The sequence below is a fragment of the Lissotriton helveticus genome, chromosome 8 (genome assembly GCF_964261635.1).
Source record: "Lissotriton helveticus chromosome 8, aLisHel1.1, whole genome shotgun sequence".
Classification (NCBI taxonomy): domain Eukaryota; kingdom Metazoa; phylum Chordata; class Amphibia; order Caudata; family Salamandridae; genus Lissotriton; species Lissotriton helveticus.
Genome location: NC_136069.1, coordinates 1,660,019,218 through 1,660,037,197, shown reverse-complemented (window position 1 = coordinate 1,660,037,197; position 17,980 = coordinate 1,660,019,218). Strand labels below are relative to the sequence as shown.

Here is a 17,980-nt window from a genome sequence, read left to right as displayed (position 1 = left end):
GCCACTATCAGACCCACCTTCTAAACCTCCCTGAGACCAACCATTATGGCTGCCTTTCCCCCGGACTGAAAAAGCAGAAAGCTCCAGATGAGTGGTCCTTTTTGCATTCTGTCCAGTAATCCCCTCCCGAAGGGCTGCAATTTCCAAGATCTTCAAAGGTGCATGTGGCTGGCGTGTGTGAGTGCGGGCCACTATGCCAGTATGCCAGTAGATGGCGCCCGCTGCCTGCACATTTCTGGCGAGAGGAATGCAGAGATTCGCTCACTAGCAGATCTCACTGGGGGAGGACACGCCCTTCCTTCTCCGTGGAGGAAAGCTGTATTTTATTTTCCTTCCCCTTGGGGGGCATATTGCTCATGCACACACGCCAGCCACTGTGTGATGCGGATACGTCCTCACCCGAGGGAGGAGAGCGCTAAATCACAGATATCCTACTGTGTGATGCGGATACGTCCTCACCCGAGGGAGGAGAGCGCTAAATCACAGATATCCTATCGGTAGTGTGAAAGTACAAGAGGCGGCCAGGCCGGCAGCACCCAGAGCTGAGCTTTGCACGAGTAACAAACTCAATTGAAAAGGCCTTTGGCTGCATTAAACAGATTCGCAAATCCCATATTATAGGCACACATGCTTATGATTCGTGCCACTGTTGTTCCAAGAAATACCACGGCTCACCTCTAGAACCTGGGAAGACAGCGTTCAAAATACAACCTTTCAGAGGGTGGAATGCGGGAAGGATTGTCCAGAGCTGTGTGGAGTCCCAAACATGGCAACGTTAACAAAAACAAACAGGAATCGACGTAGGGAATGGCCATAGCTACCTCGAAAATGGCGGAACGAGAAGGCCTCTGTTCGCAGGCACAGTGTCTTGGTTCGGTGAACTGTCAGGAATGGAAGGACTGGAGGTGGGAATTCTGGTCTGCTTAGGGTTTGAGTTTCACTCGTCAAGATGAGAGGAATGCAAAATAAAGTGCCCACTCTGCACACTCCGAAGCGAGATGGAAGTGGGTGAGAAGCACTGTGGGAATGTGGCGGGAGGAGGCCTTGAGACCTGCTGAACCAGGGACACCCCTCAGGTGAGCCTCTTTCAGGCTGATACCTGGTCTAACTGCCGGCTCCTCACCCTTTGGTCCAGGCTGGTGCCTGGGGGAATTCAAGGACTCAAAGTGATGGCAAACCCCTGCGCACCGAGGCCCGCTTTCTTTTACCACTCGCTTTAAGACACAGACCACAGACTGTAAGCATGACAGTGTCCCACCCTTGGCAACATTTCAGCACAAGACCGATCCACTCCACAGAACGGGGATAGGAAGGTCGGTAGGTATTCTGTGGATACACAGGGCTTGCACCAAATAGAGCATTACAGAAGGTAAGCACCTTGTTCTTCTCATACAGACTTCTAGCCAGAGATTCCTCACCTTCTGAATAGATACCAAAGCAGTAACTCCAAGGTGAAGGGTCTGAGGAGTCCACTTTCAACAGGAAGTCCTGGGGGACCGGGCGTGTGACATGGCCCTCCCTGCTGACAAGAGGAAGACCGTGATGTCTGGTGAAGGTGTGGACTGAGGCTCATGTTGCAGCTTGGCACATGTCCAACACCAGAACAGCTCTCTCGGATGCTCTATTGGTGGGCCTGGCTGTGGCAGTATGAGCCTATATCCATCCCTTGATGTAAGTGAGGTCCCGAATGGATCTTGTGACCTGTAGGGAAGCACCAAGCGTGTCCTCAATTGCCTGGCTGTGGTCTACGGTACAGCATACAGTTTTTTGTGAATCAGTAATTCTGACCAATTCTTTTTAGGTCTCGCCTAAGCATGCTCATGCGATGCTCTAGCGAGACATTTAGTAAGTGGGTTTTAAAAAGCAGACCACAGCTTTTTGTGTGGCCTAGAGCGTGCGGTTACGCGCACAGTTACGAGCAGAGGCGTCATCTGGCTTTCCTCTCTCGTCATGGCTCATTATTTTTATTAGCTAGCACTCCGTGTTTTCCTAAGCTGTCTGAAACAAAGACATGAAGTACAGTGGACTGTACTACAATATCCAGGCCTCGAATGCAGACGCTTCGTTTCATCTGATGATTTCCACGGATGGGGCAAAGTCGAAGACCTCTTTGACTTCTTACACTTCTTCTGTTTGTGGGACTAACCTTAACGCTCGGACAACTTAGACTGTGACGACCATCACTTGGAGTGGTTCAGTGACCGATCCCGGGACCTTTCTCTTGACCAGGATCGAGACAGTCATGGCGTAGCACACTGAGCGGCAAGGAGCTCGAGGGACAGCTCGCTCAAGGCCTTGGAGTGCATGGCACGACAATCAGCTCAGGTCTTGGCATCATGGTCGCGCTCAAGGCACCAAACACAGACAAGGTGTAGGTCAGTCACTGACATTTGTTGGTGACAGGCTCCACAGGTCTTGAAACCAGCCTTCCTTGTGGACGTCCCTGCCACACCAGCAGACAAAATAAAAAAATTAGCCAACAAAAAGTCGAAAAAGATTCAGTCAAAAAAGACCAGGGGTAACTCTTCTCTGGCTGACTGGCATGGGAAGAAAAGATCCGACCCGAGCATGCTGGGGTGACACCTATATAGGCACTGCTCAAGTCACTTACGGAGTGGACGACGCCACGCGGAGCGGAACAACACCACCTACTGGCGCAGGAGTATCGCTCATTAAATATTTCCTGATCCAGTCAGACACCTAGGGATTTGAAGGTAATGCCTACACACCCAAGAATCTACTGAACCAATTTTGGTATGTAAGCAGGGACTGGCCTCGCACAAGCCCGGTGAAGGGTATGAAAGGGTGCGGAGGCTAAAGCCCAGTGACAATCTATGTGCACAACACTCCAAGAGTGCACTGAACACAGCATACAGCTGTGCCTCTGAGTGCAGATCATACACTCTAGCCAAGAGCTCACTATACTCATTCTTGGCACTGCCCAGCAAAATCTGGTCTTTGGCCAGGCCCTGTGCTGAGTGCCCAGTCCATATAAGCAAATGAATACTTTTTAGGTAACATTTTCTTTTTTTACACAGTGTTATTTCCTCTCCTGTGTAAGGACTTTGGCAAATTGATTTTTCGGCTCATTTAATTACATACTTTGGCCAATGGCGAACCGAAGAAAGCACTGTGACCGTCCTTTATCAGTTGACCGCCCATTTGCAGGGTGTGGACTTGGGATCTAGCTGAGCCCTCAGTAGTTTCCCATAACTAATTCACATGATCTCTGGTCATGGACAGCAGTGTCCCCATGCCCCTTACACTGGGTGTAGATGGCCTTTTGCTGTGTGCAGCAGGATTTGGATTTAATACCGACCCCAGTCATTGCCCCCGGCCTCACTATGCACCCAGCTCCTTTTCACAAGACTGTCGCTTCACCTCTTATCTCATGCCATGTTCCCATCTCCAGTGTGGTCAGAACCTGCAGTGCATAGTCCTTACTAGAAGTAAGTTCCTGTGAGTGCTGGACAGGTTGTGCTGTCCTTGCCTTTGTTTCTGCTGACTACCCATGTGTCCTATGCCTGTGCTTTTCACTGAGTGAGATTCCCTTTGCTGTTTGTCATCAGAGCTGTACTCTGAGGACTGAAGAGGACCCAAAGTGTCCTCATGGTGACCGCTGCCCACTAAGCCCAGGCTTTGCGGAGACTTTCACTGGTAGCAGCAATGTCAGTAGAGGGGCACAGGCATTTTATCTCTTCACTGTGTGACGACTGCCTACTGGTACTCGAGGTTATGGGTCAGTGTAATTTCTTCAACTAGGACCCCCCTGCCTTCATCATGCATGGGATATAACATGCAGCCTGTGTATGCGGATCATGTGTCTTGATTGAATAACTAGGTCCATTTAGATGCAGGTGCTTGCTTTTGTTCCCTTGTAAATGGTGAAAGAACAAACCCAATACATCTCGGACTAGCAAGGTAGTACAGTCCACTCTATGGTAACCAGACCAGGGCTACACGCAGTAGGAGCCACCTAAAGGGACAGGAGGAGAATGAAAACACTGGTCTTACTCAGGCGACTCCCTTTTCTCTGTTCCTACAAACAAAGCAGCGAGGAGGAGAACAAAGGTGACTGGTTACCTGTAGGAGCCGACAAGCCCCTAAGGTACCCAATGAGGTGCAACTACTTCACCCATGGAAAGAGACCTATCCGACTATGATTCTCCATCTTTAAATGCTTGGTTGATTGAACACAGACATGCTAAATATAGTTCCTATTACAAAATACAGTCTTCTTGAGCGGAATGAGCAGGGGATCTTTTTGCAGCCAACCAGTATCCACGGATAACACCAGTGCTTTTTCCCTCGAGCCCATCTCACGTTTTTACACCCTTTTACAACTCTCACGCTTCAATGCTCACAAATGACATAATCCATGCCATCACTAATGCCACTACAGATGACAACAGGGGTGACTACCAATGACCAAACCTTTCCCTTGAGATGTCCCATGCCTTTAAGGCCAGGTGCTGCCTTACTCTTGGACTGCCTGGGAGTAAATGCCAGAAGCTGCTGCTGGAATCTCAAACACTTGTAAGACCACGCAAGGCTGTCTTCCGCCACCGGCATCTTGGTAAGAAGCCCAAGGATGCTTGAATGCGGCCCAAGAGGAATTTTTCATTCAACAGACACTACCCAGACATGGAAAACTAAAGACACAGATGCACAACAGACCTCTTATCTGAACCAAGCCGAAGCCGACTTTCCAGACACCCTGGGGCCTACTGACCCAATGTCGTTCTGACTTGAGCAACGACTCAACAATCACGAAAGGAAGGGTAGTTGAGACGACTGTGACCAAATAACACTTTTCAGATGCACTGGGGTCAATCCGATGGTACTCTGAAACGAGCAATGTAGTTTGTAAACTCATAAGGGGCTCACTATCAGCTAGACTGTGCCCAACGAGGCTGTTGAGACCCACCAGGGTAGTATTAAAGGAGGCTGAAGTCTTAACTCACAAGAGGATTGTTATTAGACAGCAGTATGATCAGGAAAAAAAAACTTTACAGACTCAACGTGGCCCTAAAGCGAACAGCAATTCTTTTCTGACAAGAGGCTTGTAACCTAACATCAATCAAACCACTCCAGCTTTCAGGTTCAGTGGAGGCCGCCCGTTCAAGCCATGTTTCCCAAGGCCCCAACATCTTGCTATCTGTTGTGGACTTGAGAACACCACGCCCTCTGGGCTCACAAGACAACTACTGGAGGCAAGAAGCAGGGTTTCACAATTCGGAGGGGCCTCTTTCTTTTCGGAAACTTCTTGGGGTCTAGGGTGCCAATGCACTTATCCACAGCGCAGGGGATCCGTTTTTAACTAAGGGTTTGATTTCTGTTGGCCCCTTCGTGAACATGGTTCCAGACTCACAAGAGGCTTGTTACACAGTCAGTCCATTTCTCCACAGAGTTGAGCTCTCAGAAAAACAACATGCTCATTATCAAATTCCTTTTGCATTGAGAAGCGCGCAGACATTCACAAAGCAGGGTCCTCGGAGTGGGAAACACCCGTTCCAACGACGGTGTTTCCACGCGGTGCCATCCCAACGCGACTGTCACATCACAGGCGGCTTTACAACGCATGCATTCATAACGCACGCTACAACAGCGCATTAACTTTTACATCACTAGCGATGACAACAATATGCATTTTTAGGAGGTGACATATGCAAGGCGATAGAAGGCGATCATTTGCACAAGAGATGACAGATGGCTAAAAGTGCTAGCGATGACAACAATGAGGCGTTTAATGACAGATGCCTGCCAATATTCGTTTTTATGACCTGGAGGAGAAAACGTATCTTTATTTCTAAAACGCTTTGGAAGTAAGGATTGCAAGTGACTCCGTACAATTCATAACACATTTATTCGGAAACCGCTTTTACGGTAAACACCGCACCAGTATCAGCCTTCAGTGAACTGACCACACCATACCATCACGATTACTCTGTGCAGGCTCTCGACATAACAAAGCGGGTCTGGAAAACAAAAACAGCCCTGGAAAAAATGATCATACTGGCCCTGTACTGCTTGGATAAAGGGAAGGGTTTTCACACCCAAAAAAAACTTCAATAAAATTGAGACCAAAGAGAGCATTTCCCAGATCAGTTGGTAAAAAATATGGACCAATAAGTCTAAGCTTTTAGGGTTTTGTATCAGTTTTGAAGTGCACTTTGTAAACCATTCCAATGACTGATGATTGAATGACTGCTGCGTGGTGACATATGCAAGATGACCTGAACACACGACATGACGATTATGGTGGATGGATGCATGAGGGGTGGATGCATGATGGGTGGATGTATGGGTGGATGAATGGATGGGTGGGTGGATGAATGGATGGGTGGGTGGGTGGATGAATGGATGGGTGGGTGGATGAATGGATGGATGGGTGGATGAATGGATGGGTGGGTGGATGGGTGGGTGGGTGGAATTGTTGATGGATGCATGAAGGATGGATGGATGGAGGAAATTGTTGATGGGTGCTAATGGATGGATGGACAAAATTGTTGATGGATGCATGATGGATGGATGGACAAAATTGCTGATGGGTGGATGGATGGACAAAATTGAAGGATGCATGATGGGTGGATGGCTGGATGGATGGACAAAATTGTTGATGGGTGGATGGCGAAAATTGTTGATGGGTGGATGGATGGACAAAACATGGACATGTTTTTTGTTTTTAGGCACAGGAATATTAAGTGATTTACAGAGAATCCCCGGGTGTTGAGCCGACGCAGAGACTTGAACCTGGTTCCCCAGTTCCAGAGTCGGCAGCTCTGGCTGATATGCCACATTCTCTTCCCTGTCGATTTTAATGTGTTTGGTGCTTGGAAGTGTATGATGCGAGATCAGAAAAGCGAGTGTGCTATCTGTGTCTGATTACGAGCACAGCAAAGCCTGTGTTGGACCGGACGGCTTGACAGCAAGCTTTCCCTCTGGGAATATGACGTGTCTTGTCTGAAGGCAGCCTGGCTGTAGTGCAGTGGTGATGGCTACTCCTAGGAGGATGGGGCCTTTGGCACCGCCATCAAGATGAGGAGCCCTAAAGAAGTGCAGCCATGTACTCCTTGGTGGACCCGATGGCGCTCAGAGCAGGATACTGTGTCAATGTATGCAGCGGCTTGGCTGATGAGTCAAGTGGTGCTTTTGTCCATGCCAACACTCACATCAGTTGCAGGAGTTCTGGGTTTTTTAAACTGCGAAATTTCAGGTTTCCATTCCCGGAATATTTAATGCCTCGTGTTTAATGCTCAGTTTGGACTTTGGCACTTATCCCTGCCAGGTCAGGTTTTCTATCCATGACCTCTCGCTGCTGCACTTGTCTCGGGAGTGTGAAACTGGCTGTCAGCAGACAGCCTTGCCAGAGTTTAGTTGCAGAACTGCCGGACTCCATAGCACAAAGCAGCATCCTGGTCCTGGCAGGGGTCAAATCGGGTTTTTTGGCGCATGCGCAGGCGTGAGAGCCTCCAGTGCATAGGACTCCCATTAAAGGCAGGTGATTTGGCAGGCGCCAGAGATTTGGTAATACCACTGCCAGAATTCGATATAGCAGGGTGCGCTCATCTCTGGAGAAGGTACTGCAGCAGAATTACCAGTGTTAAAAATTATAAAACAGGAATAATCGCAGCAATGTGTACTTCTGCAAAAATTCCATTATGTTTACTCTTGCACGTTTTGCCAGTCTCTCCTGGGTAAATGTGTACGTGGGAAAACATTCAGATGTGCGTTCTTTCCACATTACTCAAAATCCCAAATCATCCAGTACCTTCTTTATGTGCCGAATAATGATTTTTGATTTCACAGTAATGAGATTGTTAACTTTTCCATTTCATTTCGGAGGCGATTATTTACGTTCTGGAAAATGTGCACTATTACCACCATAAACACAGCTTGCTGGCCTACTTTCTGGTGCGTGCGTCTCTAACTTAAAACTGTCAGGGTTGGCGACCTGTAATAATTAAATAGAAGAAATGTTTGCATAATTATGTATTGCGTTGTCATGACGAGCGATTTAAGCGCCTGCGATGTTTCATGCTTGCCAACAGGAATCAACGCATTGCCGTTCTAACTACGTGCGATGTAAAAGATGGCGAAATGTTGGGCATTGCGATGTATTCACTGCGGGGTTAAAGCCCGCGATGTATGATCATACATGCCTTATGAGTTACTAAAAGCTCATTCATTTCGGCTCTTCTCGAAAGCACATGGATTCCAAACTCAAAGGGAGTTTTATATGTACAACAATACAGCTGGGTTTCCCGAGACGGGGTAATTTGTAATTCAGGCATCCATCATGGAGAAGGGACCCCAATCATCAGGCTTCTTGCTGCATTCTCATCCTGTTAAATTTGGGGGTCTCTGGTTGGCACAGGTATGCACTTGTGACAAATTGGGACCCTCTCGTCTAGTCAGGGCAAGGGAACTACTCCTCAGAATAACCCCTGCTCACCCTCTAGGTTGCGTGGCGCGAGCAGACAAGGCTAATCCTCAGGGCGCTAGTTAGTTAAACATTTATGATCACATACAGTAAACACAATGACCCACCACAAATGGACACCAGGCGTAAGATTTGTATAAAAAATACGTAGGCTTTAAGTAAAAATACTTAGTTATGCAGAGTTATCACAAGACCATACAACGATTAAAACTGAGGCCACAAGATGTAAACAAAATGGCAAGTGTTCTTTTAAAATTCTTATGTAGTTTTAGGCTGCTTCCACACTCTTAATGTACAAGTTCTGATCTGCTCTGGCAGTGCTTCTCACTGCGGGCGCTTCGTAGCGCTCTTGTACGCTGCACGCGAGGTTTACAATATCACCTTGCCAACCCTCACGCGCCTTGTGGACCTGTTAGTCCGAGGCGTGGGGCTTGGTACGAGGCGTACTTCACTTAGAGTACGCTAAGGCTTTGGAAGGGTATGTGCTTCGCGTATTAAGCGTACAGCATTGGAAGGTCGAGCTGTACAGTGCGTATGGGGAAAACAGAACGGTGCGGACCCCAAGTCCGGATCCGCTTCAAGTCGCACTCAGCCAGTACGCACCGGGGGGGAAAGCGTACCTTGGGATCTCTTGACGGCTGGCGGCTTTCAGTAGACAGGCGCGGCACAGGGCCTCCAGTACGGACCGTACTGGGGGTCTTCTCGGAGTGCGGCGCAGCCTCTCTCAGGGGACTGGATGGCAAAGCGGGGCGGCTGGGTGCGATGCAGAGTACGGGCGGCCGTCCGAGGCGTAGGATTGCGTTCCAACCAGAGTTCCGGCGGGAGGGGCGAGGGAGCACTCCACGCGCTCCAGTAGCAGGCGGGGTGGTAGAGCAGCAGTCGGCCCGGCCCAACGAGGAGAGAGAGACTCTGAAAGAGCGGGGCTCTCAGGGGGCAAAAGGCGGGCAAGCTCCCGAGTACCACGGCCCTAGGAGGGGGCACAAGACTCGGCATCGGCGGGAAGGAAGCACACGGCTGGGTCAAAAGACGGGCGAAGGCACAATGAACCCTCTGGTCCTGGGGTTCAATTCAGGAGGCAAGCTCAGACCAAGCCCTTGGGGATAGTTTCAAGCACAATGAAGCAAAGTCAATTATGGGCTTTTCCTCTCCTTCCTCAGCAAGGCACCACTGCAGGCCAGTCCTTCAGCTTCTTCTTGGTCCTTCTAGTTGGGCAGAGGTTTGTTGTGGTAAAACAGGATCTAATTTCTTAGGAGCAGGGCTCCTATATTTATACTCCGTTTCCTTTGTCTTTGTAGGCCAGGGGGCCTGAGCCTGGTTCAGCCCAGTTTTGGAGCACTCTGTTTACAGGAAGCTGCCTTCTTCTTTCAGGGTGCAGGGCAGGGACATCAGACACTCCGCAGGAGGTGGAGCCAGCATTGTGGTGGCAGAGCACAGCCCTATTCAGAGTCAAGGGGCACTCCTCCCACCCTCCATTCACCACCTGGCAGCCCAGACTGTCCCCTGGAATTCCCCAGCCCTGTCACTCACACAAACCAGACAGCAGATACACATCCTGGCAGAGGCGGGCTGAAATGGTCAGGCCGTGGCGCAGTGCCCTGAGCGGCTAACACCAGCAAAACATCTGAGGCACATCAGCAAAAAGTGGAAGGGAGACTCACGCCAAGGTGCCAGGTCTAACACATCCCATCAGAGCCAGGCTTATCACTGGCTAGAAAGAGGCTTTCCGGTATCTAACCAGACACGCGTTTCCAGAACAATCTGCACCGGGCTTCAACAGAACTTTCTTTGCAGGTGCACCAGAGACTTCTGTCTTCATTGTTTAACACACGTCTCAGCTCAACAACTCACAGCCAGGATTGGTTTACAAGAAAAATTTCTGTGGAGAAATGTGGCAGCAGTACAGGCACACACAGTTCCCAGAAATGACAGGCATGACTCACACAGAGATGGAAAAATCCCTTTTTGCTATTTAAAACAAAAAAAAGCCAGCTGACCATGGCCTTGCCATCCTCAAACTCAGGTATGCGCTTTCTTTTATTTCTTCCAGATTGAACGCGAGATGCGATTACATCTCTACTGACCACAACAGTGGCACTTACTTTGCACTGGTACCAGTAAGTCCTGTCTTGGTGCTGGTGCATGCAGCAGTGTAACTCATTTTATACATCACGAATATTGATCAAAGTTTCACTGGTGAATGGGAAATATGTGAGGACATCTGCCGGCTCAACAGTAATGCACCTTTGCACCGAGTGTGCTACAGGAGGCCACTTCAGTGATGTCACTGGTGATGTAATTCATGAGGTTAAGCACTGCGGTCATGGTTTCATACTATAACTGGGTAATTTCATCGATGACGCTTTGAGATATAACAGCAGCAACTTTCCAAATTAAAGTATTAAGTCATTTTTAACGAGATTGCTTTCAATACAATTCTGTTTTGATCTCAGTAGACAACTCTATTGGCCATTTACATGTTTCAGTAAGTATATGCCACCAGGGTGGCATCGAGCTTTGAGGCTCAAGGTCTCTCAATATCCCACACTAGGGGAATACAGAGTCTGAGCTTATACGCTTACCCTGGGCATGTTAAGCTGGCACTTGAGAACCAGACACCAGAGATAAAACCACTGCTTTCCTTGGGCAAGCGAAGACCGCTAGGAAGCCTCTGCATCCATCGCGATCAGATCATAGTGCTTTGAGGGTCAAAGCCCCTCAATGTGCCACAAGTGTGATGGGCAAAACGGCTGGCATCTAAGAACTAGACACCAGAGAAAGAAGCACCGCTCTCCACTGGCAAAGGAAGGCAGCTATGAAGCCATTGCATCCCTCCTCATGATCAGTTCATAGTCTGCAGCCCTCTCTCACTGCACCCTCAGCGGGAGCTCTGTCGGCTGCTGGAGGGGAGGGGGGCTGAGAGGGTCCGCAGTCCCCTCTCACTGCACCCTCAGCGAGAGCTCTGTCGGCTGCTGGAGGGGAGGGGGGCTGAGAGGGTCCGCAGTCCCCTCTCACTGCACCCTCAGCGGGAGCTCTGTCGGCTGCTGAAGGGGAGGGGGGCTGAGAGGGTCCGCAGTCCCCTCTCACTGCACCCTCAGCTGGAGCTCTGTCGGCTGCTGGAGGGGAGGGGGCAGAGAGGGTCCGCAGTACCGTCTCTGCACCCTCAGCGGGAGCTCTGTCGGCTGCTGAAGGGGAGGGGGGCTGAGAGGGTCCGCAGTACCGTCTCTGCACCCTCAGCGGGAGCTCTGTCAGCTGCTGAAGGGGAGGGGGGCTGAGAGGGTCCGCAGTCCCCTCTCCCTGCACCCTCAGCGGGAGCGCTGTCGGCTGCTGGAGGGGAGGGGGGCAGAGAGAGTCCGCAGTACCGTCTCTGCACCCTCAGCGGGAGCTCTGTCGGCTGCTGAAAGGGAGGGGGGCTGAGAGGGTCCGCAGTCCCCTCTCCCTGCACCCTCAGCGGGAGTGCTGTCGGCTGCTGGGGGGGAGGGGGGCTGAGAGGATCCGCAGTCCCTTCTCCTGCACCCACAGCGGGAGCTCTGTCGGCTGCTAGAGGGGAGGGGGGCTGAGAGGGTCCGCAGCCCCCCCTGCACCCTCAGCGGGAGCTCTGTCGGCTGCTGGAGGGGAGGGGGGCTGAGAGGGTCCGCAGTCCCCTCTCACTGCACCCTCAGCGGGAGCTCTGTCGGCTGCTGAAGGGGAGGGGGGCTGAGAGGGTCCTCAGTACCGTCTCTGCACCCTCAGCGGGAGCTCTGTCGGCTGCTGGAGGGGAGGGGGGCTGAGAGGGTCCGCTGCACCGTCAGCGGGAGCGCTGTCGGCTGCTGAAGGGGAGGGGGGCTGAGAGAATCCGCAGTCCCTTCTCCTGCACCCTCAGCGGGAGCTCTGTCGGCTGCTGAAAGGGAGGGGGGCTGAGAGGATCCACAGTCCCTTCTCACTGCACCCCCAGCGGGAGCGCGGTCGGCTGCTGAAGGGGAGGGGGGCTGAGAGGGTCCGCAGTCCCTTCTCCAGCACCCTCAGCGGGAGCTCTGTCGGCTGCTGAAAGGGAGGGGGGCTGAGAGGATCCACAGTCCCCTCTCACTGCACCCCCAGCGGGAGAGCTGTCGGCTGCTGGAGGGGAGGGGGGCTGAAAGGGTCTGCAGTCCCCTCACCCTGCACCCTCAGCGGGAGCGCTGTCGGCTGCTGGAGGGGAGGAGGGCTGAGAGGGTCCACAGTCCCCTCTCCCTGCACCCTCAGCAGGAGCGCTGTCGTCTGCTGAAGGGGAGGGGGGGGCTGAAAGGGTCCGCAGTCCCCTCTCGCTGCACCCTCAGCGTGAGCTCGGTCGGCTGCTGAAGGGGAGGGAGACGGAGCTGGTCCGCAGGCCCCTCTCACTGCACCCTCAGCGGGAGCGCTGTCGGCTGCTAGAGGGGAGGGGGGGCTGGGAGGATCCACAGTCCCCTCTCACTGCACCCTCAGCGTGAGCGCTGTCGGCTGCTGAAAGGGAGGGGGGCTGAGAGGGTCCGCAGTCCCCTCTCCCTGCACCCTCAGCGGGAGTGCTGTCGGCTGCTGGGGGGGAGGGGGGCTGAGAGGATCCGCAGTCCCTTCTCCTGCACCCACAGCGGGAGCTCTGTCGGCTGCTAGAGGGGAGGGGGGCTGAAAGGGTCCGCAGCCCCCCCTGCACCCTCAGCGGGAGCTCTGTCGGCTGCTGGAGGGGAGGGGGGCTGAGAGGGTCCGCAGTCCCCTCTCACTGCACCCTCAGCGGGAGCTCTGTCGGCTGCTGAAGGGGAGGGGGGCTGAGAGGGTCCTCAGTACCGTCTCTGCACCCTCAGCGGGAGCTCTGTCGGCTGCTGGAGGGGAGGGGGGCTGAGAGGGTCCGCTGCACCCTCAGCGGGAGCGCTGTCGGCTGCTGAAGGGGAGGGGGGCTGAGAGGATCCGCAGTCCCTTCTCCTGCACCCTCAGCGGGAGCTCTGTCGGCTGCTGAAAGGGAGGGGGGCTGAGAGGATCCACAGTCCCTTCTCACTGCACCCCCAGCGGGAGCGCGGTCGGCTGCTGAAGGGGAGGGGGGCTGAGAGGGTCCGCAGTCCCTTCTCCAGCACCCTCAGCGGGAGCTCTGTCGGCTGCTGAAAGGGAGGGGGGCTGAGAGGATCCACAGTCCCCTCTCCCTGCACCCTCAGCAGGAGCGCTGTCGGCTGCTGAAGGGGAGGGGGGGGCTGAAAGGGTCCGCAGTCCCCTCTCGCTGCACCCTCAGCGTGAGCGCTGTCGGCTGCTGAAGGGGAGGGGGGCTGAGAGGGTCCGCAGTCCCCTCTCCCTGCACCCACAGCGGGAGCGCCGTCGGCTGCTGAAGGGGAGGGGGTGGGCTGAAAGGGTCCGCAGTCCTCTCTCGCTGCACCCTCAGCGTGAGCGCTGTCGGCTGCTTGAGAGGAGGGGGGCTGAGAGGGTCCACAGTCCCCTCTCCCTGTACCCTCAGCGGAGCTCGGTCGGCTGCTGAAGGGGAGGGAGACGGAGCTGGTCCGCAGGCCCCTCTCACTGCACCCTCAGCGGGAGCGCTGTCGGCTGCTAGAGGGGAGGGGGGGCTGGGAGGATCCACAGTCCCCTCTCACTGCACCCTCAGCGTGAGCGCTGTCGGCTGCTGAAGGGGAGGGGGGGCTGAAAGGGTCCGCAGTCCCCTCTCCCTGCACCCTCAGCGTGAGCGCTGTCGGCTGCTGGAGGGGAGGGAGGCTGAGAGGGTCCGCAGTCCCCTCTCCCTGTACCCTCAGCTGGAGCTCTGTCGGCTGCTGAAGCGGGGGAAGGCTGAGAGGGTCTGAAGTCCCCCCTCCTTCACCCTCAGCGGGAGCGCTGTCGGCTGCTGAAGCGGGGGAAGGCTGAGAGAGTATGCAGTCCCCCCTCCTTCACCCTCAGCGGGAGCGCTGTCGGCTGCTGAAGGGGAGGGGTGTAAGAGGATCCACAGTCCCCTCTCCCTGCACTCTCAGCGGGAGCGCTGTCGGCTGCTGGAGGGGAGGGGGGCTAAGAGGGTCCGCAGTCCCCTCTCACTGTACCCTCAGCGGGAGCGCTGTCGGCTGCTGAAGGGGAGGGGGGGCTGAGAGGGTCCACAGTCCCCTCTCACTGCACCCTCAGCTCTGTCGGCTGCTGAAGGGGAGAATGGCTGAGAGGGTCTTCAGTCCCCTCTCGCTGCACCCTCAGCTGGAGCTCTGTCGGCTGCTGGAGGGGAGGGGGGCAGAGAGGGTCCGCAGTACCGTCTCTGCACCCTCAGCGGGAGCTCTGTCGGCTGCTGAAGGGGAGGGGGGCTGAGAGGGTCCGCAGTACCGTCTCTGCACCCTCAGCGGGAGCTCTGTTGGCTGCTGAAGGGGAGGGGGGCTGAGAGGGTCCGCAGTACCGTCTCTGCACCCTCAGCGGGAGCTCTGTCGGCTGCTGAAGGGGAGGGGGCCTGAGAGGGTCCGCAGTCCCCTCTCCCTGCACCCTCAGCGGGAGCGCTGTCGGCTGCTGGAGGGGAGGGGGGCAGAGAGGGTCCGCAGTACCGTCTCTGCACCCTCAGCGGGAGCTCTTTCGGCTGCTGAAAGGGAGGGGGGCTGAGAGGGTCCGCAGTCCCCTCTCCCTGCACCCTCAGCGGGAGTGCTGTCGGCTGCTGGGGGGGAGGGGGGCTGAGAGGATCCGCAGTCCCTTCTCCTGCACCCACAGCGGGAGCTCTGTCGGCTGCTAGAGGGGAGGGGGGCTGAAAGGGTCCGCAGCCCCCCCTGCACCCTCAGCGGGAGCTCTGTCGGCTGCTGGAAGGGAGGGGGGCTGAGAGGGTCCGCAGTCCCCTCTCACTGCACCCTCAGCGGGAGCTCTGTCGGCTGCTGAAGGGGAGGGGGGCTGAGAGGGTCCTCAGTACCGTCTCTGCACCCTCAGCGGGAGCTCTGTCGGCTGCTGGAGGGGAGGGGGGCTGAGAGGGTCCGCTGCACCCTCAGCGGGAGCGCTGTCGGCTGCTGAAGGGGAGGGGGGCTGAGAGGATCCGCAGTCCCTTCTCCTGCACCCTCAGCGGGAGCTCTGTCGGCTGCTGAAAGGGAGGGGGGCTGAGAGGATCCACAGTCCCTTCTCACTGCACCCCCAGCGGGAGCGCGGTCGGCTGCTGAAGGGGAGGGGGGCTGAGAGGGTCCGCAGTACCTTCTCCAGCACCCTCAGCGGGAGCTCTGTCGGCTGCTGAAAGGGAGGGGGGCTGAGAGGATCCACAGTCCCCTCTCACTGCACCCCCAGCGGGAGAGCTGTCGGCTGCTGGAGGGGAGGGGGCTGAAAGGGTCTGCAGTCCCCTCACCCTGCACCCTCAGCGGGAGCGCTGTCGGCTGCTGGAGGGGAGGGGGGCTGAGAGGGTCCACAGTCCCCTCTCCCTGCACCCTCAGCAGGAGCGCTGTCGGCTGCTGAAGGGGAGGGGGGGGGCTGAAAGGGTCCGCAGTCCCCTCTCGCTGCACCCTCAGCGTGAGCGCTGTCGGCTGCTGAAGGGGAGGGGGGCTGAGAGGGTCCGCAGTCCCCTCTCCCTGCACCCACAGCGGGAGCGCCGTCGGCTGCTGAAGGGGAGGGGGTGGGCTGAAAGGGTCCGCAGTCCTCTCTCGCTGCACCCTCAGCGTGAGCGCTGTCGGCTGCTTGAGAGGAGGGGGGCTGAGAGGGTCCACAGTCCCCTCTCCCTGTACCCTCAGCGGAGCTCGGTCGGCTGCTGAACGGGAGGGAGACGGAGCTGGTCCGCAGGCCCCTCTCACTGCACCCTCAGCGGGAGCGCTGTCGGCTGCTAGAGGGGAGGGGGGGCTGAAAGGGTCCGCAGTCCCCTCTCCCTGCACCCTCAGCGTGAGCGCTGTCGGCTGCTGGAGGGGAGGGAGGCTGAGAGGGTCCGCAGTCCCCTCTCCCTGTACCCTCAGCTGGAGCTCTGTCGGCTGCTGAAGCGGGGGAAGGCTGAGAGGGTCTGAAGTCCCCCCTCCTTCACCCTCAGCGGGAGCGCTGTCGGCTGCTGAAGCGGGGGAAGGCTGAGAGAGTATGCAGTCCCCCCTCCTTCACCCTCAGCGGGAGCGCTGTCGGCTGCTGAAGGGGAGGGGTGTAAGAGGATCCACAGTCCCCTCTCCCTGCACTCTCAGCGGGAGCGCTGTCGGCTGCTGGAGGGGAGGGGGGCTAAGAGGGTCCGCAGTCCCCTCTCACTGTACCCTCAGCGGGAGCGCTGTCGGCTGCTGAAGGGGAGGGGGGCTGAGAGGGTCCACAGTCCCCTCTCACTGCACCCTCAGCGTCAGCTCTGTCGGCTGCTGAAGGGGAGGATGGCTGAGAGGGTCTTCAGTCCCCTCTCGCTGCACCCTCAGCGGGAGCTCTGTCGGCTTGTGGAGGGGAGGGGTGGGAGAGGGTCCACAGTCCCTTCTCTGCACCCTCAGCTGGAGCTCGGTCAGCTGCTGAAGGGGAGGGGGGCTGAAAGGGTCCACAGTCCCCTCTCGCTGCACCCTCAGCTGTAGCTCTGCCGGCTGCTGAAGGGGAGGGGGCTGAGAGGGTCCACAGTCCCCTCTTCCTGCACCCTCAACTGGAGCTCTGTCGGCAGCTGAAGGGTAGGGGGGGGGCGGAGAGGGTCCGCAGTCCCCTCTTCCTGCACCCTCAGCTGAAGCGCTGTCGGCTGCTGGAGGGGAAGGGGGCTGAGAGGGTCCGCAGCCCCCTCTCACTGCACCCCTTTAGCGGGAGCTCTGTCGGCTGCTGAAGGGGAGGGGGGCTGAGAGGATCCACAGTCCCCTCTCCCTGCACCCTCAGTGGGAGCGCTGTCGGCTGCTGGGGGGGCTGAGAGGATCCGCAGTCCCTTCTCCTGCACCCTCAGCGGGAGCTCTGTCAGCTGATGAAGGGGAGGGGGGCTGAGAGGGTCCGCAGCCCCCTCTCCCTGCACCCTCAGCGGAAGCTCTGTCGGCTGCTGGAGAGGAGGGGGGCTGAAAGGGTCCGCAGTCCCCTCTCGCTGCACCCTCAGCGGGAGCTCTGTCGGCTGCTGGAGGGGAGGGGTGTGAGAGGGTCCGCAGCCCCCTCTCCCTGCACCCTCAGCGGGAGCTCTCTCGGCTGCTGGAGAGGAGGGGGGCTGAAAGGGTCCGCAGTCCCCTCTCGCTGCACCCTCAGCGGGAGCGCTGTCGGCTGCTGGAGGGGAGGGGGGCTGAGAGGGTCCACAGTCCCCTCTCCCTGCACCCTCAGCAGGAGCGCTGTCGTCTGCTGAAGGGGAGGGGGGGGCTGAAAGGGTCCGCAGTCCCCTCTCGCTGCACCCTCAGCGTGAGCGCTGTCGGCTGCTGAAGGGGAGGGGGGCTGAGAGGGTCCGCAGTCCCCTCTCCCTGCACCCACAGCGGGAGCGCCGTCGGCTGCTGAAGGGGAGGGGGTGGGCTGAAAGGGTCCGCAGTCCTCTCTCGCTGCACCCTCAGCGTGAGCGCTGTCGGCTGCTTGAGAGGAGGGGGGCTGAGAGGGTCCACAGTCCCCTCTCCCTGTACCCTCAGCGGAGCTCGGTCGGCTGCTGAAGGGGAGGGAGACGGAGCTGGTCCGCAGGCCCCTCTCACTGCACCCTCAGCGGGAGCGCTGTCGGCTGCTAGAGGGGAGGGGGGCTGAAAGGGT

General features: G+C 56.4%; 1 protein-coding gene across 2 annotated transcripts in view; it reads right to left on the bottom strand.

Annotated features, from left to right (window-relative positions):
* Positions 1 to 17,980, bottom strand: part of ILK (integrin linked kinase) — a 283,194-nt gene that overhangs the window by 114,758 nt on the left and 150,456 nt on the right. The window lies entirely within an intron of this gene.